This window comes from Bos grunniens, chromosome 10, assembly GCF_055505025.1.
Source record: "Bos grunniens cultivar Pamir isolate PY7600 chromosome 10, Bosgru_T2T1.0, whole genome shotgun sequence".
NCBI classification, from domain to species: Eukaryota; Metazoa; Chordata; class Mammalia; order Artiodactyla; family Bovidae; genus Bos; species Bos grunniens.
The window spans coordinates 20,385,854-20,405,739 of NC_141174.1; the positions used below are offsets into that span (position 1 = coordinate 20,385,854).

Consider the following 19,886-nt stretch of genomic DNA (forward strand, 5'->3'; position numbering starts at 1 on the left):
CATCAAGGTAATTATAAGCACATGTGCCTATTTATTTAACTATAAAAAAACACAAATATATTTGAGAGAATAAAGTGCTTTTTCTTCATAGAACTGGCACTGTGTACAATTCCTAACAGGCATTTTCTTCTTATTATACCATATTTTCTCCTTGTTATACTGTAACTATTTTCTTTTCTCTCAAATATTTAGAATGAAAGCTTTATGGCTGCATTATTGGATGCAGTATTGGGTACAGCCATAAATCATTCATATTATTTTCAAATTTGTCTTCATAAGTAATGTTGCAATGAATAAACACCATGTTTCAGACATGTTTGCACATGTCTGTATTTCATTAAAACATTCCTAGAAATAAATTCCCAGGGCCCCAGCATACACTTAACAATGCTAAAAGTGTACAACTCTGGAAATTTTTTCATCAACATTGCTTAAGCAATCTTAGTAATCATTAGCTAGATGAACACTTAACTACATGGAAAACTTAGCTACCCAGAATAAATAATTTCTTTGAAGTTTTGCTTAATAAATAGACTCCTCTTCTTACAAAGATTATTGAGGATTTTGTATAAATGAGTTCAGAGTCTTAGAGAAAACACTCTACAGCTAGAAATGGGCACCCTGAGAAATAAATTAAATCTATGACATCAGTGTAGGAATGATCAAAAATCAATCATGACTCAAAAAAAATATACATAACAGAATATAAAACCAAATAAAAATGTTTATATGTACATGTATTTTTATATATGTACAGAAAAAATACATAAGGCTATTTAACAAAATGGTAAAATACATTGCTGGGTTTAGGATTTGGGTAATTTTTACTTTGCCTTTTTAGTTTTGTTGCTCACATTATTTACAGTAAACATATACCCTTTTAAGATTACAAAGTTAACTAGAAGATATGAAAGTCTCCTGATAAAAATATAGGATAACAGATACTTTCTTCCCTGTTCACAAAACAAATTAAATTGATGAGCGTCTTCTCCCACATATTTTTCATCAATCTTCTAGCACCTGCCACAGGGTTTCTGTTGGCAAATACCAATAAAGCACATACAGCAGAACAAACAAGGAAAGAACAGTAGCAGGAAACTGGCACCCCCAGCAAATCGTGCTTATTTGAGACAGCTCTCCATCCCACCTTCAAACCAGAGTCAGTGGTTGTGACTCTACATCCCAGGGGCTGTCATTTTCTGCTAGTTAAGCTATTCTTAGTTCCTAAGATAGAATTAAGGATATCGATATTTCATGGCTGCCTATTAAAATCACCACAACCTCCAGGAGCCCTGTATCTGAGCAAAAGACTTCCCACTGACAGAACTGTAGCCTCAGGTCTCACGTTAGTTACGTCCTAGAGACCTGGAAGAATTGACTCAGCTCCCTGGGGACAAGGGAGTCAGTTACTCACCAGGTGGAGTTCCATCCATTAGCTCGACCATCTTTCCCAAGAGAATTTAACATCACTTCATTTGACCGGAGGGGAAAAAAGCTAAATGGAGCTTACTCTCCCAGCCAATCACATCCACATTGAGCTATAGTAATCAAACAATTAGAGTTCTAAATTTCCCTTATCCCTTCCTTCCAGGTAAAGTCTTGTTTATTAATGGTAATTAAAAACACGGCCATGGCAAACCAAACATCAAACCCCTAGGATCAAAATAGCAGCAGCTTTTTTTGGCATCCCTTGGACCTCCACCTCCATGAAGGTCGCCCACAGTCTTGAATCAATCAGGAACTCCCCACCTTGGAAGAAAGGACTGACTCAAAAAGTAAATATCCCACTGATACTAATGGCCTTATTCTCCCAGCCTAACTTCAAACAAGAGAAAATTAAGAGAGTAAACAGCTACATTTATATTGTTGTCACTTTTTTTTTTTTTTAACAATTGGATTTGAAATGCAGGCAATATAGAGTGTCTCTGGGCTACAGTTCAAGGGAAACAGAACATCCTAATAGAAGAACATTTTCAGCTTTCTCAAATTCCACTTCAGCCAAGTTCAGAAAGTTCTCTATTTCATCTAGAAAGTTCATGTTCTTCTTGCTGTAAATGTCAGGACCTTCAGGATACAGAATTCCAGCAGCTAGAGTAGCACAAAGACCATGTTCAGTGTGTCAAGGTCTCAGAACACAACCGGTCTAGTGGGGCTGAATACACCTCCAACCTAAGCATCAGTTCAGTCGCTCACGTAACTGATACCAAATACTAAGACCCAGACTACAGTCAGACATACATTTAATAGATTACTTGGCAGTAATAGTAACATAGCACATGCACTGCCCTCGATGAGCTCAATGGCTAATGAAGACAATGATGTATATGCAGGAGTGACACCTGAGTACGCACTGTAATCATCATAGCTACTATCACTTAGTGAGAGCTTAGTACTTACTTAGAATCGTACACACTTAAGATCTTCAGTTACCCCACAAAGTAAGTGTTACAGCTTACTTCTCAGTCCCATCATCCCTAAAAAGAGGGTAATACCTACTGTACAGGATTGAAGTGAAGGTCAACACACTCGAAGCACTTACGACACTGGTTGTCATGTGGCAATGGATCAATAAAGGTCAGCTCTTACACTATTTTAATCATTGATGCGCTGGTCGTTACTATCATTGGAAAAACAACCAGGAAAGTAAAAACAAAACAAAGGGAAGAGTACTTAGAGAAAGAAGACTGGCAGCCACCATATAACAGCCAAAGGGCATCAGACAAGCTCCTTCAGCCACCTGAAAAATGGGGTGAGGCCACCTGTTCCATCCTCCTGGAACCAGGACCTCCGGGCTGTCCTGGGAGTCACACAAAAGCATGTTTAGCCACAGAACACAGCACTAATACTATATACCATCATTGACCAGAGGGCCTCCACAAACACTGGAAAACAATGAACTTTCGCTGTGAGCTGTAAACAGACATTAAATTACTATCCTAACACCAACAACCAGGAGAAGGCGATGGCACCCCACTCCAGTACTCTTGCCTGGAAAATCCCATGGACGGAGGGGCCTGGTGGGCTGCAGTCCATGGGGTCGCTAGGAGTTGGACAAGACTGAGCGACTTCACTTTCCCTTTTCACTTTCATGCACTGGAGAAGGAAATGGCAACCCACTCCAGTGTTCTTGCCTGGAGAATCCCCAGGATGCGGCAGCCTGGTGGGCTGCCATCTATGGAGTCCACAGAGTCGGACACGACTGAAGCGACTTAGCAGCAGCAACAACAACAACAACAAAATCCAAAGTATAGTTTTTTTAAAACTCCCACAACAGCTGGGTAAAAAGTAAAAAGCACAGTAATTTTCCACTACCCAGTAACACCAAACACCATACCTGGAGCCTTAGACCAGGAGAATCATCAAAACTTTGAGGGAAGTATCCAACATTCTGAAGGCGATCTCGAAGTGCTTTAAAAAAAACAAAAAAACAAACCCGACTGCATCAAGGTACCACAGGCTCGTTTTAGGTATTACAAGCAAATAGAGTACAGCAGATTTAAACTGCATTTTATTTCAACTATGAACACTGAAATAAAGCAATTTTCAAGCATTGCACGCATGCTCAGTCATTCAGTCATGTCTGACTCTGCAATCCCATTGACTATAGCCCGTCAGGCTCCTCAGTCCATGGGATTTTCCAGGCAAGGATACTGGAGTGGGTTGCCATTTCCTTCTCTGGGGGATCTTCCCGACCTAGGGATCAAACCCTCGTCTCCTGCATCTCCTGGAACTGGAAGGAGGATTCCGTACCACTGAGTCACCTGATTACTCTTTCTATTATCATGTCCTACAAAGCTTCCTTTCACCTACATGCTAACATAAAAGTTAACAGAAGGTAAAGTCTCCAATTCAAGCTTCTGCAACTTTAAACACACAAACACAAAAGCTTCTGGGACTATTTTCATCTTGTGGTCAGTGCTGAGAGAGCACTAATACCAAACAGACATCTTCTGTCCTCTAAAGTTTTCTGAATATAAGCCATCCCTCTTTATCGGCATGATCAACTCAGTAATGGGCAATGTACTTTCTCATACAGCCTGCATATTTTAATAATTTTAATTAAGAACATTAGAAATATAAATGAGGCTTTCTTTTTGTCCCTTTTTATTTTCCAAATGAGCTAAAATTAGCATCTATTTTCTACTTAGTCAGCAAAAAGGACTCCTTTTTAAAATAAGGCATGAAAACCTATTTGATTTTAATTGAAAATTCTGTTTATGTTTACCTAATATCAGTAGGACCTATTTTGTTTGATACAACTACAATAACCAGGAAGGAAAATGTATTTGCAATAGCAATTCAGATAGAAATATCTGTCATCCAACTGTTAATGGAACAGTTCCTCTGGTTCCAGTCCCCAGCGGGTTTTCCTTCTAGCTTTCAATAAGGAAAACCTGTCAATGAAGCAAGTAGGTTGAGCACTGTCTTCCACTGACTGTGACAATGAGCAAGTTTTCTCTCCCCAGATAGAGTAAAAGCTCATATTTTAAAGTTTGCATCATAAATTATGTTACACTTAAACTTGGTGTCTGCTGGCTTTTGCTCAGCCTTAGAGCCCTGGGCCATCAACAGGTGCTGGCTGGGGTGGCAATGCTATTAGGGGCACAAAATAAGGGCCCGTAGCACCGCCTCCCATCATGTAGTGGTGAGGACCACAGCATCAGTTCTTTAAATTTTTCCGAAGTGTCCAGTATTATTCAAGATTCCCTTATGCAAAACAAACACTGCGACTTGACGGTGTGTTGGGGTAAAGTCAAAAGCAGGGGTCCCCAACTTCCAGGATCTAATCAATGCCTGATGATCTAAGATGGACCTGATGTAATAATAATAGGGGGAAAAAAAAAGCGCACGATGTATTTTGCTTGAATGATCCCAAAATCATCCCTCTGATTCTGGTCCATGGAAAAACTGTCTTCCACAAGACCAGTCCCTGGTGCCACAAAGGTTAGGGACCACTGCTCTAAAGATGGCAACCTTGTTCCCTCAGTGCAAAAAGAGGAGTGAACAGCACACACATCCTGGCCTTGGCTCAATGGGGCCTCATGTCAACACCATTCTCCAGGAACCAAAGGAAAAGAGGTCACTCTGGTTTCTCACAGTTCTGCTAAGCATTGTACACAAACTATCTGCAAGTAAATAAATAAATCAACACATCTGATCTTTCAGGATGAGCAAAAGAAATACTAACCTGGGAACTGTGAGTGGGAAATAGTCTCAGGCATTGAAAAAGTCTGATGCATATCCACTCCCTGTCCCAAGAATTGTCACTCAGGAGAGTCTGGGAATTTTTTAAACTGCTGTCTTCTGAAGTTGCTCTGATTTCAGGGCATTCTCCCACCACCCCAAGGCAAAGTACTGAATGGCATACTTTCATTTTTTTCCCGAATAAATGCTAATTTGATTGGGAATTTAATACTGGTCCCACTGAAGTGAATGAAGTCATTCTTTGTGTCCACAGGGAGGCAGGAAGCTCTGTAGCTCTACACTATTTGTGAACACTGAGCACCTAAGAGGTGGTCGCGGGTCTTACTTTCCAGGACATGAATTGCCTGGCTCTGTCCCTAATGCACCTGCTAAGTATACACAGAAACTAGACCCCTTGGTTCTAAGTATCTGAATGCAAAAGAAATGAAACATTCTAATACCACTAAAATGTCTTGTTCTGTTGTGTTTTAATGACTATAGCAGGATTGCCAGGACAGAAACTGATAACCAAAGAAACACGATTCCAAGATTGTCTGGATTTCACGTTACTTATCTCCTATGGGTCCAATAGATAGAAACTGTAACTCTAGGCTCCTCTTCCCCTTCCCCCTGCCAGCACTTCAGCAGCTGCCAAAGGAAGGATGGATTCCATACAGCTCATGGAGGAGGGGGTCCCTGCACCGTTCTTTTTTTTTTTAATTTACTTGGCTGCGCCGGGTCTTATTTGCAGCATGTGGGATCTAGTTCCTGACCAAGGATGGAACTCAAGGGCCCCTGCATGGGGAGCATGGCATCTTTGCCACCAGACCACCAGGGAAGTGGTTGTCCTGTCCCCTGTGGAAGTTCTTTTCAGCATCAGGAGGATGACAGTGGGTCTCTGGTGGAAGAGGGTGGCACCAGTGTATGGGCAACTAGAGCTACAGACATCTGTAAACACCATTTAAGATTCTGAAGTTACTCTGGTATTAAAAGTCTGAATTCTACTTAACAGAAATTATTCTGCTTAAGCTGCTTAGCATAACAAGACTGTAACCATCAACAGAAACTGTTTAGTCATGACAGAGAATGTCCAAAAAGGAATTCTGCAAGTGTATTTGTTGGTTTTCCAAAGGTTCTGCTGCATACATCATCTCAAGTACATGAAATGTCTGCAAGGTCCTCCGCTTCAATTTGACAAGGGGCTTCCATGTAAAAGCCAATTTCATGTTTACCCAGCAAAAGCCCATCAGGAGGACTATAAGGAATAAGTATCAAAAAGCAAAATTCATCAATAATTAAATTAAATCCGATTCAAAACCAATGTATTGATTAGCCTAAAAAATTCTTTCCTTATGAAAAATACTAAAAACAGACAGAACCCACAACACGACTAAGGTCTTATGTATAATGCATCAATTAAAACCATTCATGTACCAGAAAGTAATACCCACAACCAACTCTTAGGTGCCCAGAGCGTTCACAAAGTGTGGTATTACAGCGCTTCCAACCTCTCTATGGACACAAAGGATTATAATTATAAAATTTAAATTATAAAATGGAATTACGAAAGGCTAAAGGTTTTCAGAGGCAGATGACACTGTGACATCCCGTATAGTATAAAAATAAAATTTCAGAACTCTTTGAACTCCAGAGCTGTAAGCACAAAATTTATCTCCCTACCTGCTGCTATAAACTGGCTCCCAGATGAATCATGTCCAGAAGCTTCCCAAGAATATTGCAATAATCATCTCAATGTGCAACATGCCATATTACAATGCTACATTATCTTGAAGAAAATGTCAAAGTCAGAAGCAGGCTCTCTTAGGATGACCAAATCCCCAAGTAAATACATTTCCCTCTTACTGTGTTATCATCACTCTATCAGAAAAACAAATCATAGTTAATACTTGTACATATTTATTTTAAATTTCTCATTATTAAATGTTAACAAAATAGCACTTTTTCATAATTAATTACTAGAATTACAAAAATAAATTTCAAGTTGCTAGGGGAAAAAAAAAATCCCATTACTGTTCTATGCTCTGGCAAACCTTCTTGCATTTCCATCTCTACTCTGGGCTTTGAGTCAAGTAAATGAAATCTTGGCGAGAAAGGAGATATCTTAATTTAGGATAGTGACCCTTTCTAAAGAGAATGCCAATACTAAATGCTCTATGTTGTTTAATATAACCTAAAAGATTTTATATTTTTAGTAACTTTGATTCTATTTGGTTACTTTATCTAAAAAGAAGTTTAAAGTGTTACTCACATTTTGAAGCAACATATCAAAAGAGTATTTAAAAATCTGTATCACTACCAAAACCCACAGAACCCAAGTAGAGTCTTAATTAAAAACTTAAGCAGTTTTCCCGTCAACTACAATGACTCCACTGGCACAACTGCCCAAGATTCATCCAGCATTCATTCAACAGGGATTGATTTAGAACTTACTGTATCCCACAGACCATTATCTACTCAGCCATGGAGAGACAATGATGAACAAAACATGTACCTGACTGGAGAAATCTCAGGGACTGCACCCTCCTGTGCCACCACCCTCCTAGACGCAGTGAAGAACTGTGCTTCACAATCGGCCCTAGCTCATTTAAACAAATTTTCTCCTCGCACTAATATTAATAAATCAGGAAATGTTTATGAATAAGTATAAAAGTATAACCCTTTCCCAACGGCAGTATAATGGCTCTACCTTTATAAATAATCTAGCTGGCTAAAGATTTAACCAGAATCCTTTGGGAACTTCTGGGCAATAACTCAAGCACAGAGGCCCCCAGAGAGCTGGCTGGAATTGACTCTTTTGGGACTAGAAAAGCCAGCCCAGGGAAGTCCATACAGGGGTCTCATTTGAATGCTTTGGCCAGAGTTAGGCCCCATGGGAAAGACTCCCTATACAAGACTCTGGATCTGAAACAGACCCATAAATAACCTTCATCTGCAGCAGACTTAGTTTCTGTGTATATAAAGTCAGTCACAGAAACACCATTATTTCAAATCGATCTATGAAAATACCACATTTCTGGTCATCTCATAGCCATGAGCCCACCAAGCTGACAAGATTATGAAAATTTATACAATCAGAACTAGAGTTCAAAAAAAAATATAGCCAGGTTTTAAAATCTTTCCTAGATGCATGCTAAGTCGCTTCCCAATCCAAGGACTGAATTCACGTCTCTTATTTCTCCTGCATTGGCAGACGGGTTCTTTATTGTTAGCGCTACCTGGGAAGCCCTCTTTACTAGATGTGTTGTGCTGTGCTTAGTCGCTCGGTAGTGTTTGACTCTTTGCAACCCCACGGAATGTAACCCACCAGGCTCCTCTGTTCTTGGGGATTCTCCAGGCAAAAATACTGGAGTGGGTTGCCATGCCCTCCTCCAGGGGATCTTCCCAACCCAGAGATTGAACCCAGGCCTCCTGCATTGCGGGCAGATTCTTTACCATATAAGCCACCAGGGAAGCCCAAGAATACTGGAGTGGGTAGATTATCACTTCTCCAGGGGATCTTCCTGACCCTGCACTGCAGGCAGATTCCCAGCTGAACCACCAGGGAAGCCCGCTTTCCCAGAGAGTAAAACTTACATTCTTTTCCTACTGAATTTTAACTTCTCCTAGCTCTATCTTTAAATAATTTAAAAGGCATTCAATTTCATTCAAAGATATAACTAAAGATAAAATTCAAATTCACTGTGGAAAAAAAATCATGTGCTTCACCTTTGGGGCAGCCATCTTCACTCACCCCAAATCCATCAATGGTTTCTCAGTATCTCATGTAAAAAAGAATCCAAATTCTTTATCTAGGTATACCAAGTCCTAGACAAGTCAGTTCCAAGCTAATTTTCCAACTCATTTCCCTCTATATCTCTTCACCCAGCCATCACTCCAGGCAAACTAAACTACTCTCTTACCAAACACACTCTTCACTATACCTTTTTCCATGCCTTTTCTCATATCTTCCATCTGCTTTAAATTCCCACCGACACTTGTTTTATTTTGGGGGGGTCCAAAAATCACTGCAGATGGTGACTGCAGCCATTAAATTAAAAGACGCTTGCTCCTTGGAAGAAAAGCTATGACCAACCTAGACAGCATATTAAAAAGCAGAGACATTACTTGACCAACAAAGGTCCGTCTAGTCAAGGCTATGGTTTTTCATATCATGTATGGATGTGAGAGTTGGACTATAAAGAAAGCTGAGTACTGCAGAATTGATGCTTTTGAATTGTGGTGTTGGAGAAGACTCTTGAGAGTCCCTTGGACTGCAAGGAAATCCAACCAGTCCATCCTAAAGGAAATCAATCCTCAATATTCATTGGAAGGACTGATCCTGAAGCTGAAACTCCAATGGTTTGGCCACCTGATGTGAAGAACTGACTCACTGGAAAAGATCCTGACGCTGGGAAAGATTGAAGGTGGGAGGAGGAGGGGACGACAGAGGATGAGATGGTTGGATGGCATCACCGACTCAATGGACATAAGTTTGAATAAGCTCCGGGAGCTGGTGATGGACAGGGAAGCCTGATGTGCTGCAGTCCATGGGGTCACAAAGAGTCAGACACGACTGAGCAACTGAACTGAACTGACCCTTTATAATTGCAAACTGTATCCATGCTACTGTGCCTAGTTAAAGTGTGGTCTCTTTTGAGTCTTTGTTAGTGCCCATCTGCTCAATGTCCACAGGGTGGGCTCCTTATGTGCAAAGATATGTGCTTTGAGACAAAACATCACTGAAATCTCAATTCTGTGCCTTTCCTGGACACAGGCTGGGCAGGATGGACTGACCGGGCCTGGAGCAGCGGGAGGCCTCTGCCCCTGTGGACCCAGGCCCCAAACTGCTTACTACCACCTGTGCCCATGAAGCAGCGGCTGCCCAAACAAGTTGGCACACATTTAGCAGCTCAAAACCATGCAAGTTCATTATCTCACTGTTCCGTGGTCAGAGGCCCAGCAGGCCCGGCTGGTTTCCGTGCTCTGGGCCCCCCAAGGCCAAAATCAAGGTGTTGGCCTGGCTGTGTTCCAACCTGGAGGCGTTGGGGAGAGTCTGCCCACGTGGTCACTTTTTTCTGGTCGGCTGAGTCCGGTTCCACTCGACTATAGGACAGAGGGCCCTATTTCCTTGCCGGCCGTCAGCTCCTGGAGGCCTGGCACATTCCCCGACTCCTGGCCTTCAAGCCGCAACAGCAGCTCAGATGCCTTGCCTGCCTTTTCTTTAGCCAACTCTCTCTGACTTCAGTGGTACCACCTCTCTGCTTTTAAAGGCTCATGGGATTAGACTGGACCCACCTGACTCAGGATCATCTCCCACCTCAGGATCACATCCTCAAAGTTCCTTTCACCAAATAAGCTAATGTATTCATGGGCTCCAGGAATTCATCTCACGGTTTTATCCGTTGACAATCTCTGCTTAAACCATCTACTGCATCAGAGGTTACAAAACGGCGGATGTTTAAGTCGTCGTCCTTTTTATTAAGTAGAATATTTCTGTTAAAAATTTTATCAGTCATGGCCATCTGCTTATCCTGAAATAAAGTCTGTACAAGCCAAAAAAAAAAAAAGAAATCTCAATTCTGTCACGTACAAGTCAGGCCTCAAGCAAGGTTCCCTGCTTCACTAACCCCACTCTGAACAACACAGGGGCCCTAAAGCTACTTTGCAAGGTTTGGGGTTCTAACCAACATTCGCTGACGTGCATTCCAATCTCTGTGCTAACAAGTGGGGTATGTGCTGACCCTGGGAAAAGAACTGACATGCCGTGAGCCTTGGCTTTCTCACTGGTCAAGGGGGAGGAGCTACACCAATTTCACAGCAGAATAACACACATACGGGAGTCGCTGCAGAACCCTGGCTCCTGGGCCCTGGGCCCTTCCACCCCCATGTCCCTTCCATGGGATTAGCGACCCTTCCTCTCTCCAGGCTCCACTGCACCTGTGCTCCCCTCTGTCACTACTGCCTGTCTCCACCATCAGACGCTCCCCCTCCAATGACAGCTTTATGGCCTGAGCCTAGACTCCCTGCTGCTGCTGCCAAGTCACTTCAGTTGTGTCCGACTCTGTGCAACCCCATAGATGGCAGCCCACCAGGCTCCCCCATCCCTGGGATTCTCTAGGCAAGAATACTGGAATTGGTTGCCATTTCCTTCTCCAATGCATGAAAGTGAAAAGTGAAAAGGGAAGTCGCTCAGTCGTGTCTGACTCTTCATGACCCCATGGACTGCAGCCTACCAGGCTCCTCGGTCCATGGGATTTTCCAGGCAAGAGTACTGGAGTGGGGTGCCATTGTCTTCTCCAATATTTTAATACAAAGTGCTTCATCAGTATAAATCAAAGCACACAAACAAAATCAAAGCGCTGGGAGATTCCAAGGCTGAAAAACAAAGGAAAACACCCACTGAAATGCTGCTTGTTCTTTAAGCTCCAGTTCACGTCATAATAGCTGGGGCTTCCCCAAGTCCTGGCAGCAGAGTGCAGCCCTGGCCCTCAGCTGTGACCTCCTCTACAATGGTTTCTGCATCTTCCCCAAAAAAGGTGCTTAACTCTGGAGGCATCCTCACTCGTCACCAATTCACCTCTCATATACAACTCCCCACAACCTTCCCTTCCCTGGACTTTATTTTTCCCATCATCTTACCTCCCTGATCAGGAGCTTGAGGAGGGCAAGGCCTGTGTGTGACTAGTCTTTCTTTCCAGTCCTTCCTCCCCACCAAAGAACATGAACTGAATGAACTCAAAGGGAGTGTCAAAGCCTCTAGAAATATATCATCCACATCACAAGGTAATTCAAGTGATACCTCCCCTCCAAGACCCCAAAGTCAAGGTCTGAAAAAATCTAGACCTCCTTCTTACCTTTCAGGAAGGAAGTCAACAACATCTCTTAAAATTAGAAGAAAACATGCTTCCTGGATATGGTTTTCATTAGTTGTAAAAGAATCAGAAACAATAGAAAACAGTGAACTGAAACCAAAAATGTCAAGGGGAAAAAACTGTCCTTTCGAACTTTATAATGTTCACAATCCTTTAACATTCTTCTCTCCTCAAGCCGAATGCTTTTCTTAGAAAAATAAATCAATGCTTTACATTCCATATTCATGAGGAGTTATAAAAACAAGCTGGCATACACTCTGGTAGAGCTTTTTAAAGTTACTGATTAATCAAATTAATGAAAGTTGACTTACAAAATACACTTTGAATTCACTCTTTTCCAATATGGGTATCACTTCATTAAAACATCTGTTTTCTATCTCTAACATTTCAGAATCGGCAAACCTACACCAGAAACAGAATGCTACCCATCCTACCCCTTTTTTTAGTGAGGGCTGGTGGCAGTAAAGAGGAAAAGACTGTGGTTCTGGAATTACATACTGATGTTCCTCTCTCCCTGTCTGGAGCACATTCCTTGACAGTGTAAAAAGAAACAGAAGCGTCAATTCAATCCTGAGTTCACTGAAGCCCATGGAGCCAAGTGCTGTAATAGAAACTCATGAGAAAGCAGCAGTCCTTGGTGTAGCCCTCTTTCTCTGTGCAGTCTGCCTGGGAGAGTCCCCTTCAAACTCTCCTTAGGACACCAGGGACAAGCCGCTGGAAATGTCCTCCCCAAGTTAAAAGTGAGTGAGCTGATTAAATCAAAGAAAAGTACGTAGGGAAGCCAGGAAGGGGAAATTCTGCCCTCTTGGGATTTCTGGATCAATTCTAAGAACTTTCCACTTCCCACTGCCAGCAGCACCCATCAATTCCCATAGTAACCAGCCCACAGTTTTCTTTCCAGCTGGTCCGCAAGGGAGGCACGCGTGCTGCAGACAGACACACACAAGAGTATGACCCAATCTGATCACTGCTGAATGGCTTAAACACTCCAAGTCTACCTCCTAGCTTCCCTTAACTCCCAAGGTTACCAGGCGGTTCTCTCCTTTCTCCCTTCAATTTGATGCTGAGATAATGAAGGGGACTTTTTCCTAGGGCTCTGCACAAAACAATATTCTGTGTTCCGTTGCAATTTTGATTCAAGTCTATTTGGTACTAAAGCAATCATGTCTCCCCACCACACTGTGCATAAATGTTTGCTGAATGAAGGACTCCTCTGGTAGAGAAACAGAGGTTTCAAAGATACGGGGGTACAGATTTGAGATCCAAGGTAAGGATGAAGAAACTGCATTCCCAAAAGGAATGAAGAGCAGAAGAAAAGAGGGCTAAAGTGGATGGAGACTGACTTGTTTTTGTGAAGTGGACTCCTCAGGCTGATTGAGCAGGACAGGGAAGAGGAGGAGGACCACGAGGCCCGAAAGCATTTCCGTTCCCAACGCACTCATCAAAGGACCCGCCATCAGCAACAGTGCCTGTGACAGTGACTTTCAGCACAGAAAGGGTCAAGGATCAGTTCTAACATGTTCATCTAAAGAATGACTAAGCTGCAAAGATTTTTTAAATTAAAAAGGTAGAGAGTCAAATTAAAAGAGTTCAGCATGGGCTATGAACCAGTCCTGCAAGAGTGCACGTGGTCAATAGAACTTAACGACTGAAAGGGAAAGGAAGGAGGAGGGTGACAGACATACCCCAAAAAGTAGCGCTTGCCATCGCCCCTGGAGTCAGTGCCTCACTGACTTTTAATTTTAATAAATACTCCCAAATTACTTTCTAGCAAGGATCCCACATTAGTGTGGATGAGTTCCTTTTTTTTTTTTTTTAATATTTATTTATTTATTTTTTTGGGCTGCATTAGATCTTGGGTGCAGCACCTGGGATCTTCCATCCTGGTAATGGCATACAGGATCCAGTTCCCTGGCCAGGGACTGAACCCAGGCCCCCTGCATTGGGAGCATGGAGTCTCAGCCACTGGGCCACCAAGGAAGTCCCAGCACCTGGGTGAGTTCTTTAAAAGGTTTGCCTACGGTTTGCAAGGCACTGTGCTAATTACAGAATGCACAGTCTAATAAAACAAAGACCCTAAACATGACTCATCATCATCAAGACTGTAGAGGAAACGGAAGAAAATACATGAAAACAGTAGTTTGTCCTGATAGGAAGGAATATAAGATTATGAGTAACTGCCCTTTATATTATCACTAATTAATCTTTTAAAAATAAGCTTTTTAAAAAAGCAGAATGGAACCGTATCAAACTAAAAAGCTTCTGCACAGCAAAGGAAACTATCACCAAAATGAAAAGGCAGCCTACTGAACGGGAGAGGATATTTGCAAAGAATATACCCAATAAGGGGTTAATATCCAAAATATACAAAGAACTCTTACAACTCAACATAAAAAAAAAATAAAAAACAAAGTAAGCAGAGGATCTGAATAGACATTTTCCCAAAGAAGACATACAGATAGCCAAGAGACACGTGAAAAGATATTCAACATCGCTAATCATCACAGCAATGAAAATCAAAAGCACAATGAGGTATCATCTCACACCTGTCAGAATGGCTATTAACAAAAAGACAACAAATAACAAGTGCTGGCAAGAATGTGGAGAAAAGGGAACCCTGTGCACCGCTGGCGGGACTGTAAATAGGTGTAGTCACTATGGAAAAATTGTATGGAGATTCCTCAAAAAGACTGAAAATAGAACTACCATGTGATCCAGCAATTACACTTTCAGGTATTTACTTGAAGAAAGCAAAAGTACTAATTCGAAAAGATACGTTCACTGCAGCATTATTTACAATAGCCAAGATACGGAAGCAACCAAACTGCCCATCAACACATGAATGGATAAAGATGATGAGGCATGTGTGTGTGTGTGTAATATTAATCTGCCATAAAAACAAAATACTGCCATTGGCAGCAAAACGGATGGACCTTGAGAGCATCGTGCTAAGTGAAGTCAGTCAGAGAAAGACAAATAACGTATCATCTCAGTTATACGTGGAATGTAAGACAGAAACAAACATGCCAAGCTCATAAGTACGGAGAACAGATCGGTGGTTGCCAGAGGTAGGGGCTAAGGGGACAGTGATATGGGTGAAGAGGGTCAAAAGATACAAACATCTATTTATAAAATAAGTAAGTAAAGGGGATGGAACGTACAACATGGCAACTACACTTAATAACACTATATTACAAACCTGGAAGTTGCTAAGAGAGCAGATCCTCAAAGTCCTCATCACAAGAGAAAAAAAAATGTAACTATGTATGGTAACAGGCATTAACCATACATATTGTGGTGATAATTTTGCAATGTATGTAAATGTCAAATCATTATGTTGTACACTTGAAAGTAATACGTCATATGTCAATTTTACTTCAACTGAAAAAATGAAGACGACAAGAAATACTTGCGCTATACCAAAAAATTCCTAGAGGATCAATGCTTTAGAAAAATCTAAATGAATGTGTAAATTTACCACAAATGAAAGTTCAGAATCTGAGTCTTAAGGTTCATATGGGAAAATAAATGAGCAAGAATAATGAGAGTAATTAAGAAAAACAGAGTAATAAAGGAAACCAGCTTTAGTCCTTGCCAGATAGTAAAATACGTTATAAATATGTAACGAAAGTGTGAAGCTGGTTCATGAATAGACCATAAAACCAAGGATAAAATAAAAATTCTAAAAATACTTCAAAGAGTTTGATATAGGATAAAACGTGACATTCAAAATCAAGGCAAAAAGGATAAATTGCTGAATAAATGGTACAGACAAGAGAATGGGATATCAACTCATAACAACTCCCCCCAAATTGATCAAAAAATGTGAACATTCAGAAAATTACAATTTATTAAAAGAAACCAGGAGATATTGTTTATCCTCTTTGAGAGTATAAAACCCTTCTAAGTAGGACATGAAATCCAAAACCCATAAAATAAAAGATAAATAAATTTTGATTATCCAAAAGTAATAAGTTTGCCACATGGAAAAGCTACAATAAATGACAAAATATAAACCCAGGGGAAAAAAATCAGCAGGTCCTATCACAAAGAGCTAATTTCTTTTTTTAAATAAAGAGTTTATCTCATTAGATAAACGGGCAAAAGATCACAAGAGTCAATTCACAGAAAGGAAAACCATTCTTAAATACCCAACAGTATGTGTAACCTCATGTATAACGAGAAAAACTCACAGGAAAGCCACAACGAGATCCCCTTGTTCAGCTATGAAACTGACAAGGATCAGAAGGTTTATTCACACACTCCCAGAAAGAGGAAAGAGGAAGGCAGGCATACATTGCTGATGGGAATGTAAATTCCTATGTCTATGGAGGATAGTTTAGGAATACTTATCAAAGATGTGTAAGATACACATTCTTAAGTGTTGAGGTGGCTTTTAGTGGGGGAAATAATTTTATACCAAAAAGACATAAATGTGTCACAGATGGTAATGCTTTTTTTTTGCTTTCTATTCTTGGCAGGGTCCCTTTTTAGCTGAATGGCATTTGCTTTTTTTTAAACTGAATTATAGTTGACATACAAAATTATATTCGTCACACATGTACAACATAGTCATTCGACATTTGTATTTATTATGAGATAATCCCCACAAAAGGTTTACTTACCATCTGTCACCACACTAAGTTAATACAGTATTACTGACCATACTCTGTGCTGTACATCACATTCCCACGACTTATTTTATACACAGAAGCTTGTGCCTCTTGACTTCCTTTACCCAATCTGCCCGACCCAAATCCCCTCCCCTCTGACAACTACCAATCTGCTCTCTCTGAGTCTGAATTTTGTTTTGGTTTTTTTGTTTTGTTTTGTGTTTTAGATTTCACATATAAGTTAAAGCATGAGGTATTTGTCTTTGAATTATTTCACTTAGCATAATGCCCTTAAGACCCATCCACGTTATGGCAAATGGCAAAGTTTCATCTTTCCATGGTTGAGTAACGAACAGTCCATTGTATATCTATACCATATCTTCTTTATCCATTCCTCTATTGATGAACACTTAGGTTGTTTCCATCTCTTGCCTACTGTAAATAACAATGCGATGAACACAGGGGTGCATATATATTTTTTCAAATTAGTGTTTTTGCTTTCTTCCAATAGATACCAGTAAGTGGGACTGCTGGCTCATGGAGTAGTTGTATTTTCAGTTTTTTGAGGAAACTCCATACTGTCTTCCACAGTGGCTACACCAGTATGCTGCTGCTGCTGCTGCTACTGCTGCTGCTAAGTCGCCTCAGTCGTGTCTGACTCTGTGCGACCCCATAGAGGGCAGCCCACTAGGCTCCTCTGTCCCTGGGATTCTCCAGGCAAGAACACTGGGGTGGGTTGCCATTTCCTTCTCCAATGCATGAAAGTGAAAAGTGAAAGTGAAGTCGCTCAGTCGTGCCCAGCTCTTAGCAACCCCATGGACTGGAGCCTATCAGGCTCCTCCATCCATGGGATTTTCCAGGCAAGCGTACTGGAGTGGGGTGCCATTGCCTTCTCCAACACCAGTATAAGGATTCATATTCTTCAATCCCCAAAAAACATCTACTCTGCTTCATTTACTACACTAAAGCCTTTGGGTGGAACACAACAAACTGTGAAATATTCTTAATGAGATGGGAATACCAGAACACCTGACCTGCCTCCTGAGAAATCTGTATGCAGGTCAGGAAGCAACAGTTAGAACTGGACATGGAACAACAGACTGGTTCCAAATTGGGAAAGGATTACATCAAGGCTGTATATTGTCACCCTGCTTATCTAATTTATATGCAGAGTACATTATAAGAAACACTGGGCAGGATGAAGCACAAGCTGGAATCAAAATTGCCAGGAGTAATATCAATAACCTCAGATACGCAGATGACACCACGCTTATGGCAGAAAGTGAAGAATTGAAGAGTATCTTGATGAAAGTGAAAGAGGAGAGTGAAAAAGTTGGCTTAAAACGCAACATTCAGAAAACTAAGATCATGGCATCTGGTCCCATCACTTCATGGCAAATATATGGGGAAACACTGGAAACAGTAGCTGACTTTATTTTTTCAGTTCAGTTCACTTCAGTCACTCAGTCGTGTCTGGCTCTTTGTGACCCCGTGAATTGCAGCACGCCAGGCCTCCCTGTCCATCACCAACTCCCGGAGTTCACTCAAACTCATGTCCATGGAGTCGGTGATCCCATCCAGCCATCTCATCCTTTGTCGTCCCCTTTTCCTCCTGCCCCCAATCTCTCCCAGCATCAGAGTCTTTTCCAATGAGTCAACTCTTCGCATGAGGTGGCCAAAGTACTGGAGTTGCAGCTTTAGCATCATTCCTTCCAAAGAAATCCCAGGGCTGATCTCCTTCAGAATGGACTAGTTGGATCTCCTTGCAGTCCAAGGGACTCTCAAGAGTCTTCTCCAACACCACGGTTCAAAAGCATCAATTCTTCAGCACTGAGCTTTCTTCACGGTCCAACTCTCACATCCATACATGACCACAGGAAAAACCATAGCCTTGACTAGACGGACCTTTGTTGGCAAAGTAATGTCTCTGCTTCTGAATATGCTGTCTAGGTTGGTCATAACTTTCCTTCCAAGGAGTATGCGTCTTTTAATTTTATGGCTGCAGTCACCATCTGCAGTGACTTTATTTTTGGGGGGCTCCCAAATCACTGCAGATGGTGACTGTAGCCATGAAATTGAAAGGCGCTTGCTCCTTGGAAGAAAAGTTATGACCAACCTAGATAGCATATTCAAAAGCAGAGACATTACTTTGCCAACAAAGGTCCATCTAGTCAAGGCTATGGTTTCTCCAGTGGTCATGTATGGATGTGAGAGTTGGACCGTAAAGAAATCTGAGTGCCGAAGAATTGATGCTTTTGAACTGTGGTGTTGAAGAAGACTTGAGAGTCCCTTGGACAGCAAGGAGATTAAACCAGTCAATCCTAAAGGAAATCAACCCTGAATATTCACTAGAAGGACTGAGGCTGAAGCTGAAGCCCCAGTACCTTGGCCACCTGAGGAGAAGAGCTGACTCATTGGAAAAGACCCTGATGCTGGGAAAGACTGAGGGCGAGAGGAGAAGGGGACAACACAGGATGTGATGGTTGGATGGCATCACTGACTCAATGGATATGAGTTTGAGCAAACTTCAGGAGACAGTAACGGAGGGAAACCTGGAATGCTGCAAATGCAGTTCATGGAGTCGCAAAGAGTTGGACATGGTTTAGCAACTGAACAACAACATTCTTTAACCCAGAAACTCCTCTACATAAACCTATTCACTTAAAGGTTCAAGGACAGTCACAGCAGCACTGTTAACAATGTTAAAAGGTCAGAGAAACTTCAAATCCATTAATAAGAGACTGGATAATAAACTACAATCATAAACTGGAATGAAACAGAATGAAAGCACAGTACAGTATCTTCCCTGGTGGCTCAGATGGTAAAGCATCCACCTACAATGCAGGAGACCTGGGTTCGATCCCTGGGATGGGAAGATCCCCTGGAGAAGGAAATGGAAAACCACTCCAGAACTCTTGCCTGGAAAACGCCATGGACAGAGGAGCCTGGTAGGCTACAGTCCGAGGTCACAAAGAGTCGGACACAACTGAGCAACTTCACTTCAAACTTTAAAAAGCATACATACTAAATGCAATATGACATTTCTGGATTGGATCCTGGAAGAGAAAAAGGACATCAGCAGAAAAACTGATGAAATCCAAATAAAATCTACACACTTTAGCTTCACTGTGTAACCTTTTGGATTTTACTCTATGGGCATGTAATAATTATTTGAAACATAAGATTTAATTTTAAAAAACCTAATTACTTTGTGATT

General features: G+C 41.4%; 1 long non-coding RNA gene across 3 annotated transcripts in view; it reads right to left on the bottom strand.

Moving 5' to 3' along the window:
- Positions 1 to 19,886, bottom strand: part of LOC147364070 (uncharacterized) — a 191,310-nt gene that overhangs the window by 68,755 nt on the left and 102,669 nt on the right. The window contains exon 4 of one of the 3 annotated variants that reach the window (XR_015134079.1): positions 3,335 to 3,408. The exons of the other annotated variants lie outside the window; for them this stretch is intronic. This is a non-coding gene — a long non-coding RNA (uncharacterized LOC147364070). The remainder of the gene's footprint in view (positions 1 to 3,334; positions 3,409 to 19,886) is intronic. 3 annotated transcript variants of the gene reach the window in all.